Source organism: Diplotaxodon limnothrissa, linkage group LG3, assembly GCF_057381915.1.
Source record: "Diplotaxodon limnothrissa isolate DT_005_m linkage group LG3, D_limnothrissa_male_GT1.1, whole genome shotgun sequence".
Lineage (NCBI taxonomy): Eukaryota > Metazoa > Chordata > Actinopteri > Cichliformes > Cichlidae > Diplotaxodon > Diplotaxodon limnothrissa.
Genome location: NC_140598.1, coordinates 38,618,118 through 38,633,287, shown reverse-complemented (window position 1 = coordinate 38,633,287; position 15,170 = coordinate 38,618,118). Strand labels below are relative to the sequence as shown.

The 15,170-nt window shown below is 41.2% G+C and overlaps 1 long non-coding RNA gene and 2 pseudogenes across 1 annotated transcript; 2 read left to right on the top strand and 1 right to left on the bottom strand.

Annotated features, from left to right (window-relative positions):
- Positions 1-291: 291 nt before the first annotated feature.
- Positions 292-1,350, top strand: LOC146635779 (uncharacterized). The gene is made up of 3 exons (XR_014905269.1): positions 292-681; positions 775-946; positions 1,331-1,350. It is a non-coding gene; the product is annotated as an uncharacterized LOC146635779 (long non-coding RNA).
- A 9,668-nt stretch (positions 1,351-11,018) lies between these two features.
- Positions 11,019-12,699, bottom strand: LOC146635778 (histone H3-like; annotated as a pseudogene).
- A 512-nt stretch (positions 12,700-13,211) lies between these two features.
- LOC146635777 (DNA/RNA-binding protein KIN17 pseudogene) lies at positions 13,212-14,396 on the top strand (annotated as a pseudogene).
- Positions 14,397-15,170: the final 774 nt, after the last annotated feature.

Genomic DNA, 15,170 nt, shown 5'->3' with positions numbered 1-15,170 from the left:
TCCTCTGTACTCCTTGTCGTCCCCATCAGTGATGAGGCCGACTATTGCAGAGTCATCAGAGAACTTCTGCAGGAAGCACTGGGTGGAATTGTGGGAGAAGTCTGCAGTGTAGATGGTGAAGAGGAACGGAGCCAGAACCGTTCCCTGTGGGGCCCCCGTACTGCAGACGACCCTGTCCGACACATCGCTTAAAATATATAAAAAATAATAAAATAGAAATATGGTTCCTACTAACCCCTGTGATAGTTGAGAGAATACTGTATTGCAGTCATGTTACACAGCTTGTACTACTTAAAAAATGGATCAAGGATGTTTTTCTTAACAAAATTAATTTTAACTCAGTCTAAAGGGACTAGACATGCTAGATATTTTGCAAAGAAATGGTGTTATATGCTGGACCTTATTTTACTCTTGGCAGGTGGTGATATGCTGGTTCCCGAGAAGAGATGAACTAATCAAAGTCAGCTTTTCAAGACAGCCCCAAGACTCTTCGCAACTTGTGTTCAAATGTGAGGCCGTTGTCAGGTGATAAATGCAAGGAAGAGGCACTCAACTGACATGAAACATGTCAAAGACAACATGAAGGTGACATTTCAACATAGGCAAAAAGTGGTTCAAGAACCTGCCATAGCTTCTACTGTCCTGGACCTTTTCCCAAGATTTCTGGATACACCTGGCTTGGTAAGGCATAAAATAATTTAATGACTGCTTTGTGGTTCCTTTGTTTGTTTTCTTGTTAATGTGTTGTTTCTGTTGTTACACTTTGTGTTTAAGATTGACCAAGACTTCACAATGCTGTTTTTTGGGGAGGAAGTGTCTGGTAAGTTCCTTGCAAAGTGGCCAACATTCTTCAAGCCAAGGATCATCAAAGATTGCAAAAATCTGTCCCAGAGTACAGAATTGGATGAGCTGCTCATTTCTGCACAGCGTTACTCTAACGAGGCTGGTAAGTGTAAGTTGGAAATGGTAGATTTTGCATGCCTTTACAGCATTTGCTTAATTCCCACAACACAATATATCACTCATTTCTGTATGGTATGAAAACAAGCTTACAAACATGTTAAACCTGAAATGACATTTAATGTAGTTTGAACACAAAAAAAGTTACATAATCTTACTATTGTTATGACTCGATATCTACTTCACTTGGTGGCCAGAAGATTTTAAGTCTCTAGAAATGAATTTTTATACCAAGGCGCTGGAAAACTGCCTTATTAGAAAAATTATCAGGTGTCTAAAATGTCATCATGGTATTACATAACGTGGAAAAATGACTGCTGTGGTCCTTTAAATGACAGTAATTGTGATGATCTTAATTTCTATTCTGTAGTTTGGGACTGCGAGGCGGCTGCCATCTTTTGCTGCTTCACTTCACTCCAACATCTAAGGGAAGGACGTCTTCAAAGATTAGCACATCAGATGCTGCTCACCACCTAATGAAATTCATCAAGGTATGCTTTTTAGAATTGTATATTTCTCCTTTGATGAGAACAGATGCAAATTATCAACGGCTGATATTTTAAGATGGCAAGGTGATCCAACCTGCAGCAGATGTATCTATCCCAGACAAGCTTGGTGTTGCAGGACTGACATGTCATTGTTTCTATTAAAACTAAATGTACACATTGAAACAAAAATAATTGTGCGCGCGGAGTGAAACATTTTAATATTGTCATAATTTCAAACAGCAATGCCTCAACATCAGATTATCAATTTTGTTTAATGTGAATCACTTGGTTTCTTTCTCTCCCTCAGGTGGGAGGTAGCACAGAGGCTTTTCTTAAGGCTGGCCCCACTCAGCCATTCGTCCTGTGGGTTGGAGAAAGAAAGAACATCATCCAAAGTTTCTACCCAAAGTTTCTACATTGTCCTAGATCAAAAGGTCATTCCCTGTGTGACACAGATGGGAGATGCAGGTTTTGACAAGGCAAAACTTTTCAAGGCACATTTTTTAATTTGCCGTGTCCTTTGATAAGGCATTGGACAACTTCTACACATTCATCTAGACCATCAAGTGTATGGCATTGATGTTGGCAGCGTGAAGGACAGTCCTCGGGTCAATGAAACAAGAGGAAGTCTTCACTGTACGGTTTAAAGATATCCACTATTCAGCACTTTGACTGGAAATGTTCATCTGTTACATTTGCAAGATACACCACACAAGTTGCTCAGTGTTATTTAGACATTTGAAGTTCCAGCATGGTTTGTACCCAGGAAAGTTTTTACGTTTGACCTGTGGAGAGCCTGGATGTTCATTTATCTTTCACACGTACTCTGGTTACAAGCGGCACTTATTCCGAGCACATGGAGACTGCGTTCACTCTGAGGTCATCAACAATTTTGAGCCTGTACCTAACGATGGAACCTCTGTTTCACAGCCTGTAAATGTGGCTCATCCCATGACAATAACTACACCGGTTCCAGTTGAAAAAAGGCAAATACTGAACATGTGCAGCTCTGTTATTGCTCAAGTACAATCATCAGGAGTTCCTGAAAGTACTGTACAGTGTTTAGTTGGTTCATTGGAGGAACTGGTTAATGACATCCATGCACATGCAAAACAATCTGTTGTCGACTGTTTGTCAACTGATACATCAAGAGAAACCTTAGAAAAAGTTGAGGATTGCTTTGATCAGCTTGAAAATCCATTTTCATGTCTTAACACAGAATCTAAAAGGATAAGATATTTTGAGCAAAAATGGAAAATAGTTGAACCCATAGAGCATGTTCTTGGTGTGCGTTTTGATGTACGCAAAGATAGAACAACAGGGACATACAGGCAAGTTCCTGTCAATGATAAATGCATGTACGTTCCTATCATGGGATCCCTTTCATCTATGTTTCGAAACAGTGAACTTTGTAGCAGTTTCCAGAAAAAAAAACTAAACATGGAGGGATTGTACAGAGATTTAAATGACGGCTCCTACTTCAAAAATCACAGTTTATTCTCACAACAAGAACATGCTCTCCAGATCCAGCTCTACTATGACGATTTTGAAACTGCTAATCCTTTAGGCTCAAAAAAGGGGGTGCACAAACTTGGTTGTATTTATTTTGTTTTGAGAAATTTGCCACCAGAGTTAAATTCTGTGTTGATGAACATTCATCTTGTAGCCCTTTTTCATTCAGAAGACTTAAAAAAATATGGGTTTGATCCTATCCTAAAGCCACTTGTTGATGATCTAAAGATTTTAGAGACGGAAGGAATGCAAGTGCCCTTTTCAGCCACACCTGTGAGAGGTTCGCTTTTTCAGATTACAGGTGACAACTTGGCTTTACATAGCATTTTTGGTTTTGTTGAATCATTTAGTGCAAACTATTGTTGTAGATTTTGTTTAACTGATAAGACAGAGTTGCAGTCAGTTTTTAGTGAAGATCATGTAGGCTTAACACTGCGTTCCAAAGAACTTCATTACAAACACTGTGGTGCCATTCAACAAAATCCTGCTTTGGCCTCAACATTTGGTGTAAAAAGAAATTGTTTACTCAATTCACTTCGGCTGTTCCATATTTCAGACAACTATGCTGTAGACATAATGCATGATCTACTAGAGGGAGTGGTGCAGTATGAGTTAAAGCTTGTGTTTCAGTACTTGATTAAGACCTCTTTGATATCCTTGAATTCATTGTCACAGAGAATTATAAGCTTTAACTACGGATATGCACAGAGAAGGAACAGGCCAGGTGGGCTAAAACTGGATGACAACAGCAAAGATCTTGGGCTTAATGCTGTGCAGTCATGGTGTCTTTTGCGGAATAGCCCATTGATTTTTGGAGATATCGTTTGCAGAAATGATGGACATTGGAACTTGCTACTTTTGTTAGTTCAAATTGTGAACATTGTTTTTTCACCCATTATAACTCATGGCATGACTTGCTATTTGAAACATCTGATTGCCGATCATCACAAGGCTTTCAAATCTCTCTTTCCAGAACGGAATTTGATTCCAAAGCACCACCTAATGATCCATTACCCACGCTGCATTAGAAAAATTGGGCCACTCATACATATGTGGTGCATGAGATTTGAAGCAAAGCACAAGTTCTTCAAAAGATCTGTAAAGAACTTTAAAAATATCACAAAAACACTAGTAAAAAAACATCAGAATCAATTAGCCTTTCATTTTGAAAATTTTTATTTTAAAAGATTACAGTTCGGCCCCATTAATGAAGTCTTGGCCAGCAGCTTAAAAGGCAGTGAAGCACTGAATAAAATGTTTGATGTTTCTTCTATTGTTTCTACAACTTCCTGGGTCAAAAGTTATGGTACAGAATATCAAGTTGGGATGTATGTTTGTTCTGGTGTTGAAAATGAGATGCCTTTGTTCAGTAAGATTGTCAGTATAATTGTTAGCGATTTCAATACTTATCTTCTAACTTGTAAGGTCTCAACAGTATATTTCAATGATCACTTAAATGCATTTGTTATTGAGGATGGATTAGATGTCTTTGCACTGATCTCTGTAGATGATCTGGTGTACTATAGACCTTATGATAGGCAATTTTCAAATGGCACTGATGACAAAATGTACATTGTCCCATACTGTAATTTTGTATGACTTGTTTACTTGTGGTGTATCTGAATACAAAGTATTTTGGAACGTTAATGTCTTGTATTTCTTTGTAATGGGTGGATGTTGGGGGTTAATTGTAGCAGTAGAGATATCAGAGATTAATGGGAGTTTATTGTAATCTGGTGGTATTAATGATTTGACTGACACTAGTGTTAGTGTTAGAAAATTAACACTATTCAGAGTTGAATTTTTTAACACCAGGGCTAGTGTAAAGTACCACCAACACTATTCGGTGTTAATTTTTAACACTTAACACCAGTGTAGAATATTTTTGACACTGGTCAGTGTTACTCAGTGTTAATTTTTAACTCTGTGCAGTGTTAAAATAACACTAGCTCGTTGTTAAAAATATAACACTTTGAAAAGTGTTAATTTAACACTCAAAAGAGTGGACACATATAGACACTTTTCTAGTGTTAAATTTAACACTCACAGTGTCAATTTAACACTGGCGATTTTGCTGTGTACTACTGGTATATTTGTGGAGTCGGATTAACCACAGAGGACGTATTTGATTTCCCGTTTCGCGTCTATTAATAAGTTGTGTTTTTACTCTGAAGGCCTAAAGTAGAGGTGACTGGGTGCCCTGGTGGTGGGATATTCCGTGGTTCGTGATTATTTATGCATTCGCCCACTGGTAATCCAGGCTCTGAATCAGTTAACAGTACACGTGCAAATACATGATTGCATCTTCTGATGTCTGTTTTAAATAGCTGTCAATAAATTCGTTATTTTACTCCCAATCACGGCTCTGGCTCAAGTGTTACAAACCTTAGAAACTATGTAAATGAACAGGAAGGCACTAACTATAGTTATATAGTTCATTTGCATAGTACATAGTATCTATAGATACTGTCTGTGTGAAACTCCCAGGTTGGCGTAGTCGGGTTTCCCCTGTGACTGTAAAGCTTTAAGCTCCCGATCGCCACAACACCATATTTGTGTTTGCAGAATCTGATGGATTCTGGTCAGCTGTACATAGATAATCCTGACAATATACAGTAAACCCGAGTCTTAAAAAAAACGGAATTAACTGAATTTGAATAAATAATAAACAAATTTATTCACCTGTGTTTGAGCCTCAGGCATGGCACCATGCCCCTCCCATGTTTTAAATGTACGTTAGAATAGCATGCATCGTCTTGATGCATTCTCAATCATCCAGGAAAGTAAATCTCCAAAAGTTGATTCTGTTCATCTGGACGTAGCGTTTTGTGGGAGAAACGTTTCGTCACTCATCCAAGTGACTTTATCAGTCTCAGCTAACTGCAGGTTTCCAATCTTATAAACAGTACATTTGCATAATGACTGAAACCAGCCCACTGAAGGAACAATGGGCTGGAAGGTCAGTTCCTTAATCATAATTATGCAAATTCTCATGACCATTGATCAACACCACTGACCAAAACCCACTGATCAAAGACCACTGATCAGTGCATGCATCAACACAATAAGTGAGCGGGAGGAGTGAGGCGTGGGGTCTTCACACACCCCCATTCTCTGTTCGCCATCTGGGGCAGGGGGCTAGCCGTTTGGTCGGTGTCTGGGCTGACAAGACTGACACACTTTGTACAGTTACATCATAGTCACTGGTTACAACACATAGTACCCCTCCCCTGCGACCCACGCACACACACACACAGCAGCACTAACGAGGTAAAGTCCCTTCGCATGGTGGTAAAACAGGAAACGTAAAATACGAGCTTTATCGGTTTGTTTGTTCTGTCTCCAAACAGAAACCGTGAAAAGCAACAAAGCAGCATTATTAAACATGAAACCTATGACAGAAATATAGGCTACTCATGTGACTCCTCAAACAACTTACACGTTTCTAAGACAAACCAAGATTATTATTATTAGTAGTAGTATTAGTATTATTGTATTGTATATTATTTATTGCTAGTTTCGTTTCGTTTTTGTATGGTCTGGCATAAGCATTTCACTCCATGTCGTACTACACTGAACAAAAATATAAACGCAACACTTTTGTTTTTGCTCCCATTCCCCATGGGATGGACGTAGAGACCTAAAATTCATTCCAGATACACAATATAACCATCCCTCCCAAACAGTGGTCACAAATCAGTCCAAATGTGTGGTAGTGGGCACATCTGCTATATTGAGATAATCCATCCCACCTCACAGGTGTGCCACATCAGGATGCTGATCTGACATCATGAGTAGTGCACAGGTGTACCTCAGACTGCCCACAACAAAAGGCCACCCTGGAATGTGCAGTTTTGTCTCACAGCAAAATGCCACAGATGCCACAAGCAATGAGGGAGCGTGCAATTGGCATGCTGACGGCAGGAATGTCAACCAGATCTGTCGCCCGTGCATTGAATGTTCATTTCTCAACCATAAGCCGTCTCCACAGGCGTTTCAGAGAATATGGCAGCACATCCAACCGGCCTCACAACCGCAGACCTCGTGTAACCACACCAGCCCAGGACCTCCACATCCAGCAGGTTCACCTCCAAGATCGTCTGAGACCAGCCACCCAGACAGCTGCTGGAACAATTGGTTTGCACAACCAAACAATTTCTGCACAAACTGTCAGAAACCGTCTCAGGGATGCTCAACTGCATGCCCGTCGTCCTCATCGGGGTCTTGACCTGACTCCAGCTCGTCGCCGTAACAGACTTGTGTGGGCAAATGCTCACATTCGATGGCGTCTGGCACGTTGGAGAGGTGTGCGCTTCACGGATGAATCATGGTTCACATTGTTCAGGGCAGATGGCAGCTGAGAATCTCCCAGTTCTTGCATGGCCAGCATACTCACTGGACATGTCACCCATTGAGCATGTTCGGGATGTGCTTGACCGGCGTATACGACAGCGTGTACCAGTTCCCACGAATATCCAACAACCTCGCACAGCCATTGAAGTGGAGTGGACCAACATTCCACAGGCCACAATTGACAATCTGATAGACTCCATGCGACGATGTGTTGCACTGCATGAGGCAAATGGTGGTCACACCAGATACTGACCGGTTCTGGGTCCCCAGACCCCCAATAGCGCAAAAAACTGCACATTCCAGGGTGGCCTTTTGTTGTGGGCAGTCTGAGGTACACCTGTGCACTACTCATGATGTCAGATCAGCATCCTGATGTGGCACACCTGTGAGGTGGGATGGATTATCTCAATATAGCAGATGTGCCCACTACCACACATTTGGACTGATTTGTGACCACTGTTTGGGAGGGATGGTTATATTGTGTATCTGGAATGAATTTTAGGTCTCTACGTCCATCCCATGGGGAATGGGAGCAGTAACAAAGGTGTTGCGTTTATATTTTTGTTCAGTGTATGTATGATTGTTTATGTGACAAATACAAATTGAATAAAATTTTAACATTTAGATTTGATCTAAAATGGACCAGGAGAACAAGTTGATTTGAATAATGTGTTCATTAGTTTGTTCTGTTTCGGTGCATCATAAAGGTGAGCTGTAAATGTAGCACATAAAACACTTTTCAAAAAATAAAGAATTATTTAAAATATTGTCAAACTCTGTTGCAGATTGTTCAGTTAATATATTTAAAACAGATGACGTTCATCACGCTGTACAGATCGTGTTTGATTGTGTGTGTTGAGCATTTTGCACACTTTTGTCACAAATATGAACATTTTTTAAGGAAACAACGACGAAAAGTTTTCATGAGACGGTTGCTTTACTTGCAAAAGATAACAGTGCATATTTGCATGTACACATATGGATGTCTTACAATTTTTCTACAATGTTTTCATCTTATCTATATTGTTTTTATTATATTATCCCTCTGTCCAGCACTTTGAATGACACTTGATGTCTTTTAACTGTGCTATAAAGATGACTTGACTTGACAATAGAGAAACGAGGAAGCGGTGTCCTTTGCCTCATTCTATTCTCATCCATAACCCGCGTATTTTTGTTCTTTTGGTTTCTTCCGCGTTTGGAGCCATGTGCAACTTGACGTGCAGTCTGAGCTCTGGAGAAGCAGGAATGTGGATTCTACCGCAGATATCCGGTTAAAACCTTTGGGAGAGAGATCAAAGTTTTGTTTTTGTATTTGATACCGCGTTGGTTCTGCGGAAAGAAAGACATGATAGTAAGTACATTTGTGCAGAGGTTTGTTGCATCATTCAGTGTTATGCGATCTCCTTATTTTCCCCGCACTCATCTTCAGATCAGAAATAGGTCCGACATGTTTGTTCACATTTTTTAGTTTTGGTCCGGGCTGCTGCATAAAAACAGAAACACATCGACAACATTCCGCCGAATTAATTCCATATTAGACTTCAAACGCACTAAATAATTTCTGAAGCAGAATCGGCTGGAATACGAAAACATCTACACAACTAAATAAATAGTGGTTTGCATTACTCGATTTGCACTAATTTGCATTAGCAGTAACAATAAGTGAGCGGGAGGAGTGAGGCGTGGGGTCTTCACACCCCCCCGTTCTCTGTTCGCCATCTGGGGCAGGGGTTTGGTCGGTGTCTGGGCTAGTGGGCTGACAAGACTGACACACTTTGTACAGTTACATCATAGTCATTGGTTACAACACATAGCAAGGGCGTAGATTTGGTTTTGGCATTGGTGGGGACGGATGATTCAACCACTGAACCCTGCCCTGTTCCTTTTTTCCTTTTTGTCGCTTCTTGAGAAAAAAAAAAAAAGGAGAAATATACTTGCCTACATATGCTATTCTTCATGCTTTTAAATCATTTAAAATTACAGTTCATAGTTTTATATGTGAATTATATGTTAAATTACTATTAAACAAATGACTGACTAAGTATTTTAGGCTTTAGTTTACTTCAGCCATATTCCATATCAATCAGGTATCATATAAAAATAAAAATAGCTTCAAATACAGTCATGACAATAAAAGAATATGACTTTAAGGACTTAACAACATTAGTTCAGTTATAGTGCACCAACATCTCTAACACATTAGCACTAAGGGAACACTGAATAACCTGGTGGTTTTTGTCCATAAAACCCCTTAGCTACGATTACCACAAAAGATCTCTCGGCAAAACGATGCAACATTTTAGGCACAATATTGCCCCGATCAAATCAGTGAGCTGGGATGTTTTATTCTCAACATGAACTACTGTTACAGCAAAAGACATGGACTACTGGTGTCCCACACAACAACTCAATGTCCATGTGAAGGAGCCAAACACATGCCTGCTCCTCTTGTTAACTGAGATAAACTGCTGGCATATTTGTTTTACATCTATACTGTCCAGTCTCTCCTGGTGGACATGGCATACATCAGGATTGTTTAATCTCATTTGAGTCATTGTTGACCTTAGCCATCTTTTTAGTCTTGTGAGAGCACTGAAGCTTCTTTCAGCCTCAGTACATGCGTTTTATCCTCAGATTAAAATTATTGTGTGCTTGATGTGCCTCACCTTTGGGCCTGGCTCTTCCCCTCTGACTGCACTAGGACATATTGCCACCTGATAAAATAACACATGGATTCGTGCCATATAAAAAGTGAGACATTTCAGATTCTTTGTCAAATATACACTAATGAAACAATTTACATCAGCAGCCTAACAATTGTCATGATAATAAATACTAGTTAATCTATAGCACCAAATCATCAGTCAGTCACCTGTGACCTCGCCTCTTCACCTCTGTCCGAGCTACAACATGGCAGAGCTGCCTCTGTCACCTGATGAATAACAGTGAGCCATTCCACATACATGCAGTCACACATGTGCTTCAAATACAGTCATGAACCACCAAGTCATCATCCAACTTCACCTGTGATTCTTGTATCACCATTACTCCACCACTACACCATTATTAAAACAATTTGTGCAAAGTGCACTCCAAGGTGGAATATTTGCAAAATCATGACTACCTCATGATATTTTGTCTCAAAAATGAACCCTATGAATATGTCAGTACCATTAGGATGAAATTATTGTGGCACCAACATTTTAACGTTAGACACATACTTTTAACAGCCTCTGTAAACCAATATCCTGGCCTGCTCGAGGCTGCCGTTTTCTCTGACAGTTTCAATCAAAATTGGAAATGCTACTGTGGGAGACTGAGAGAACTAATAGTGCTGCCTGTTGTGCAGTTAGTTTCCAAAACACGTTATTTATGGTTACATACAGTTTCAGACTGATGTGGGCCAAAGCCTAGCATAGCCTGTAACGTTATTATGAAGGACACATTTTATGAGTGAACTTGAGTTCAAGTGACTAACAGGTTTCTTTGAAAAATACTTTAAATATAAATTTCGTAACTGAAGTCAGTGAATTCCATGTTGATGCCAACTGTAATTTCAGGAATAGAAACAGCATGAAGATTGAAGTGTGAGCATAAGATTCAATTTTAAAAACAATACTAACAATAAGAATAAAGGAGCGAGCTCTTGGTGTGAGTGAGGTGGCTCTGAAAAGAGCCGTTGTTGGTAGGAGAGCGTGCAGCTTAAGCTCTCTCTCCGCGGATGCAGCGAGCCAGCTGGATGTCTTTGGGCATGATGGTGACCCTTTTGGCGTGGATAGCGCACAGGTTGGTGTCCTCGTAAAGTCCGACCAGGTACGCCTCGCTGGCCTCCTGCAGAGCTCTGGAAGCGCAGGTCGGTCTTGAAATCCTGAGCGATCTCGCGGACCAGGCGCTGGAAGGGCAGCTTGCGGATCAGCAGCTCGGTGGATTTCTGGTAACGGTGGATCTCGCGCAGAGCCACGGTACAGGCCTATAACGGTGAGGCTTCTTGACGCCCCCGGTGGCCGGGGCGCTCTTACGTAGTGATGTGACGTTCTGTATCGAGGCTTCGGAGCGTGTGTCGAGTACTGGAGGGGGCGTTTCCGCGAAGCGCGTATCGAGGCTTGCTTCATTTATGGGAGGAGCTGAAAATGATGACGTCCGAAGCCTCGCTGCCCGGCTGTACCACGTGACTGGTTCATGAAGTGGTTCGAACTTTGCCGTGAGATATGACAGATATAAACCCCTCAGACTTCATTCAAAATGTGGGTGTTTGATGGAGAGTTGCGGTTAGTGAGAGTTGGAGAGAGTTTGGAGGTTTATGAGAGTGAGGAGAGAAAGTCAGGAGAGAATGGAGCCGGCTAAGAAGAGGAGGATGTCCTCCCCTGTGTGGGAACATTTTGATCTTATTCCTCCCAACAAGGTATGTAAATTTCTAAAGAAGATGTATTGTCATGATACTGATGGTGCAATAAAACCTATGTTAAGCTGTCTGTACTTTTGTACAAGGTGAAGTGTTTGCTATGTGCCAGGGAGCTGGGATATAACAGCAACACCTCATCCATGCTTAGGCACTGCAGAGCTTTGCATGAGAATAAGGGGAACACCGATTGTGGAGCAAGACCAGGTGAGCCATCAAATGCAATGATAATATAGCATGCAGTAATGTTACTAAATGATATAACAATATTATACAACTGTTATAAGTTACGTGTGTGATATTTATATTTGTGCTTTGTCTTTATTGTCTTTCCTCAGGAGAACAATCTCAAATAGATGAAGACCTGGTCAGCATGGTGATTGAGGACTCCCAGCCATTTATCATTGTGGAGGACAAAGGATTCAAAAGATTTGTGAAATCATTAAATCCTAGCTATGTTCTCCCCACTAAAGGTTATAAAAGCAGTGAAAATTTAGTTTTTATAGAATAAAATGTGAACAGGCAGGAGTGTGTAGCTGTCCATACCTCAACGTTACAAAAGCACAACTACTGTCCACACCCCAACCACACCTCACCTCACAGTAAATGATCATTTCCATTTCAAGCATTTCCAAATAATTATTTCCCATACTGCCACTATAAATATACACAGTATACTGCCATCACTACAATATACATGTTTTACACACTCCTTTTGTTGTTGACATTTACAGGCTGTGTGCAAAATGCCACACACTTCAAATTCATGCCAGCTATTATTTTTACGTCCAGTAGGTGTCCTGCTAGAGCAAATGAAGCTTCATGAAGCTTCGCGTTGGGGTGAACCAATTGGATGAAAAGCTTCAGTGCTTCATGGGGCTTCATCTACCCATCACTACTCTTACGGACGGCCTTGGTAGCCAGCTGCTTCCTGGGGGCTTTGCCGCCAGTAGACTTGCGAGCAGTCTGCTTGGTTCGTGCCATTCTTCCTCACTTTTCTTTCCCTGTGATAAGAGCAGAAAATGTAGCGAACAGAGGAGACTCGCTGCTCTTATAGTGTGTGACTGGCTGTGACGCGGTGCCGCTCCGGCTCGTGATTGGTGACGGGCTCCACGTGGAGCATCGCCCCGCCTCAGTGTGTGCTGCTCATTGGAGAAAAGTGCATTGATGTTGCGCGCTGCCGTAAGCCTCTCTACGATTGGTGCGTGACGAAGCTCCGCGCGCTCTGCGGAAATATAAGCGAGGCTTTGAGCTGATCGGGCCACATTTTCTCTTAGGTTCTTTTCTTCGTAGCATCGAGACTATCAAAACGAGTGGCCGCGGCAAGACTGGACATTCGCAAGTTTTTTCGTTTATTCGCGAGGGTATGACGTAGAAGCACACGCGGAAACTGTTTACCCTAGCAGCGAGCGCTGGTCTGAGCGGCTTTTCGAGGAAAAACGTTTTTTTTTTAAATCATTTTATAAAGTGTTTCGTGTTAAAGGTAACTAGTCATAATGGGAAAAGCAGATTTTCTTTCACCCAAAGCGATAAGCAACCGAATAAAAGCCAAAGGTCTACACAAGTTGAGATGGTATTGCCAGATGTGTCAGAAACAATGCAGGGACGAGAACGGATTTAAGTGTCACTGCATGTCCGAGTCCCATCAGAGGCAGCTACTGCTGGCCTCTGAGAACCCCACCAAGTTCATGGACTACTTCTCAGATGAATTCAAAAGTGACTTCCTGGAGCTGCTCAGGAGACGATTTGGGACCAAGCGAGTACACAACAACATCGTCTACAATGAGTACATCAGTCACCGGGAGCACATCCATATGAACTCAACGCAGTGGGAGACTCTGACCGACTTCACCAAGTGGCTGGGCAGAGAGGGTTTTTGCAAAGTTGATGAAACCCCCAAAGGCTGGTACATCCAGTACATCGACCGCGACCCAGAGACCATCCGACGCCAAGAGGAGCAGGCGAGAAAGAAGAAACAGGAGCTTGACGACGAGGAGAGGAGTGCCAGAATGATCGAGGAGCAGGTCCGCAAAGGCCGTGAAGGCAAGGGCACTGATGAAACTCCAGTCTACACAGAGCTCAAACGGGAGAGTGAGGAAGAAAAAGTTGCTTTCAACTTGGGTGCCTGTTCTTCTGTCACTGGCCCCTCCAAATCAAGTTCGGTTCTGGGTGCTAGTGCGCTTAAAGCAGCATCATCTTCGTCTTCGACCTCAGTAAAAAGGAAAGACTCCAGCTCAGACTCCAGAGGAGGGGAAAAGAAGAAGAAATCAGCTTTGGAGGAGATCATAGAGATGGAGAAGAAAAAACAACAACAACAGCAGCCGGTGAGAACTGATGACTGGCTGCAGCCCAATATTATAGTAAAAGTAATCACCAAAAGACTGGGGGAGAAATACCACAAAAAGAAGGCTGTCATCATGGAGGTACGAGACAAATACACCGCAGTGGTAAAAATGATCGACTCTGGAGACAAACTGAAACTGGACCAGAATCACTTAGAGACAGTTATACCTGCCCCAGGTAAACGAGTTTTGATCCTGAATGGTCCTTACAGAGATATGGAGGCTCTGCTAGAGGGCATTGATGAAAAACATTTCAGCGCTGCACTCACTCTTAACTCTGGACCTCAGAAAGGAAAGAGAGTGGACATTGCCTACGAGGATTTCTCAAAACTGGCCTGAATAAGCATACTTCCTGTTTAAACCTCAGGTAGCTTTTTAGCTGAAGGACTCTACTGTGTCAGAGTTTATTCTCCGGGAATCTCTTGTGTAATAGGTGAAACCACACTCAGAAAAATTATGGTTCTTAAGTGGTTCTTCAGATGTCTTCATGGTTCTTTAAAAAACCATCATACGTCAAAGAACCTTTTTATTTTGTGGATGGTTCTTCAGCTATAACAAATGGTTCTTTAAAGAACAAAAGGTTCTTTATCCTTAGCAATCTAAGTTTGATGGTGTAAATGGCATAAATATTTATTCACTATAATGAGGCTGTGAATTATACTGTGTGTTTTCTTTGTGTGCATGTGTGTGCGAAGGGGAAGGGCGGGATACCTGGCAATTACCCTTTAAGAGAAGATGGTAGGAAACTGAATATTCAAATAAAAGTTAGAAATATTTGCAAACAATAGACACAATACACACATTCAAATACTGTACTTTAGTTTTAAATTTTAATAAAGCATTACTATTTTCTACTCCAAGGCATTACTTTTGAGATTATTATATATTTTTGAAAATATAGCATAATGATAATACTAGTTATTGTAAACTTTACAAACCACCCAGCAGTATGTAAAGTCAAATTATAAAATACAAGTAAATAACAATTGCAGGACAGAATGTCAGTGTAATGAACACACACTTCGTTTTGACAAAGCGCACAGCTTAGGTAAATGATCTGAGTAGTTGTTCATCACTGAGCAATTTGTTAATATGTGTTTCGAGCCAAATAAA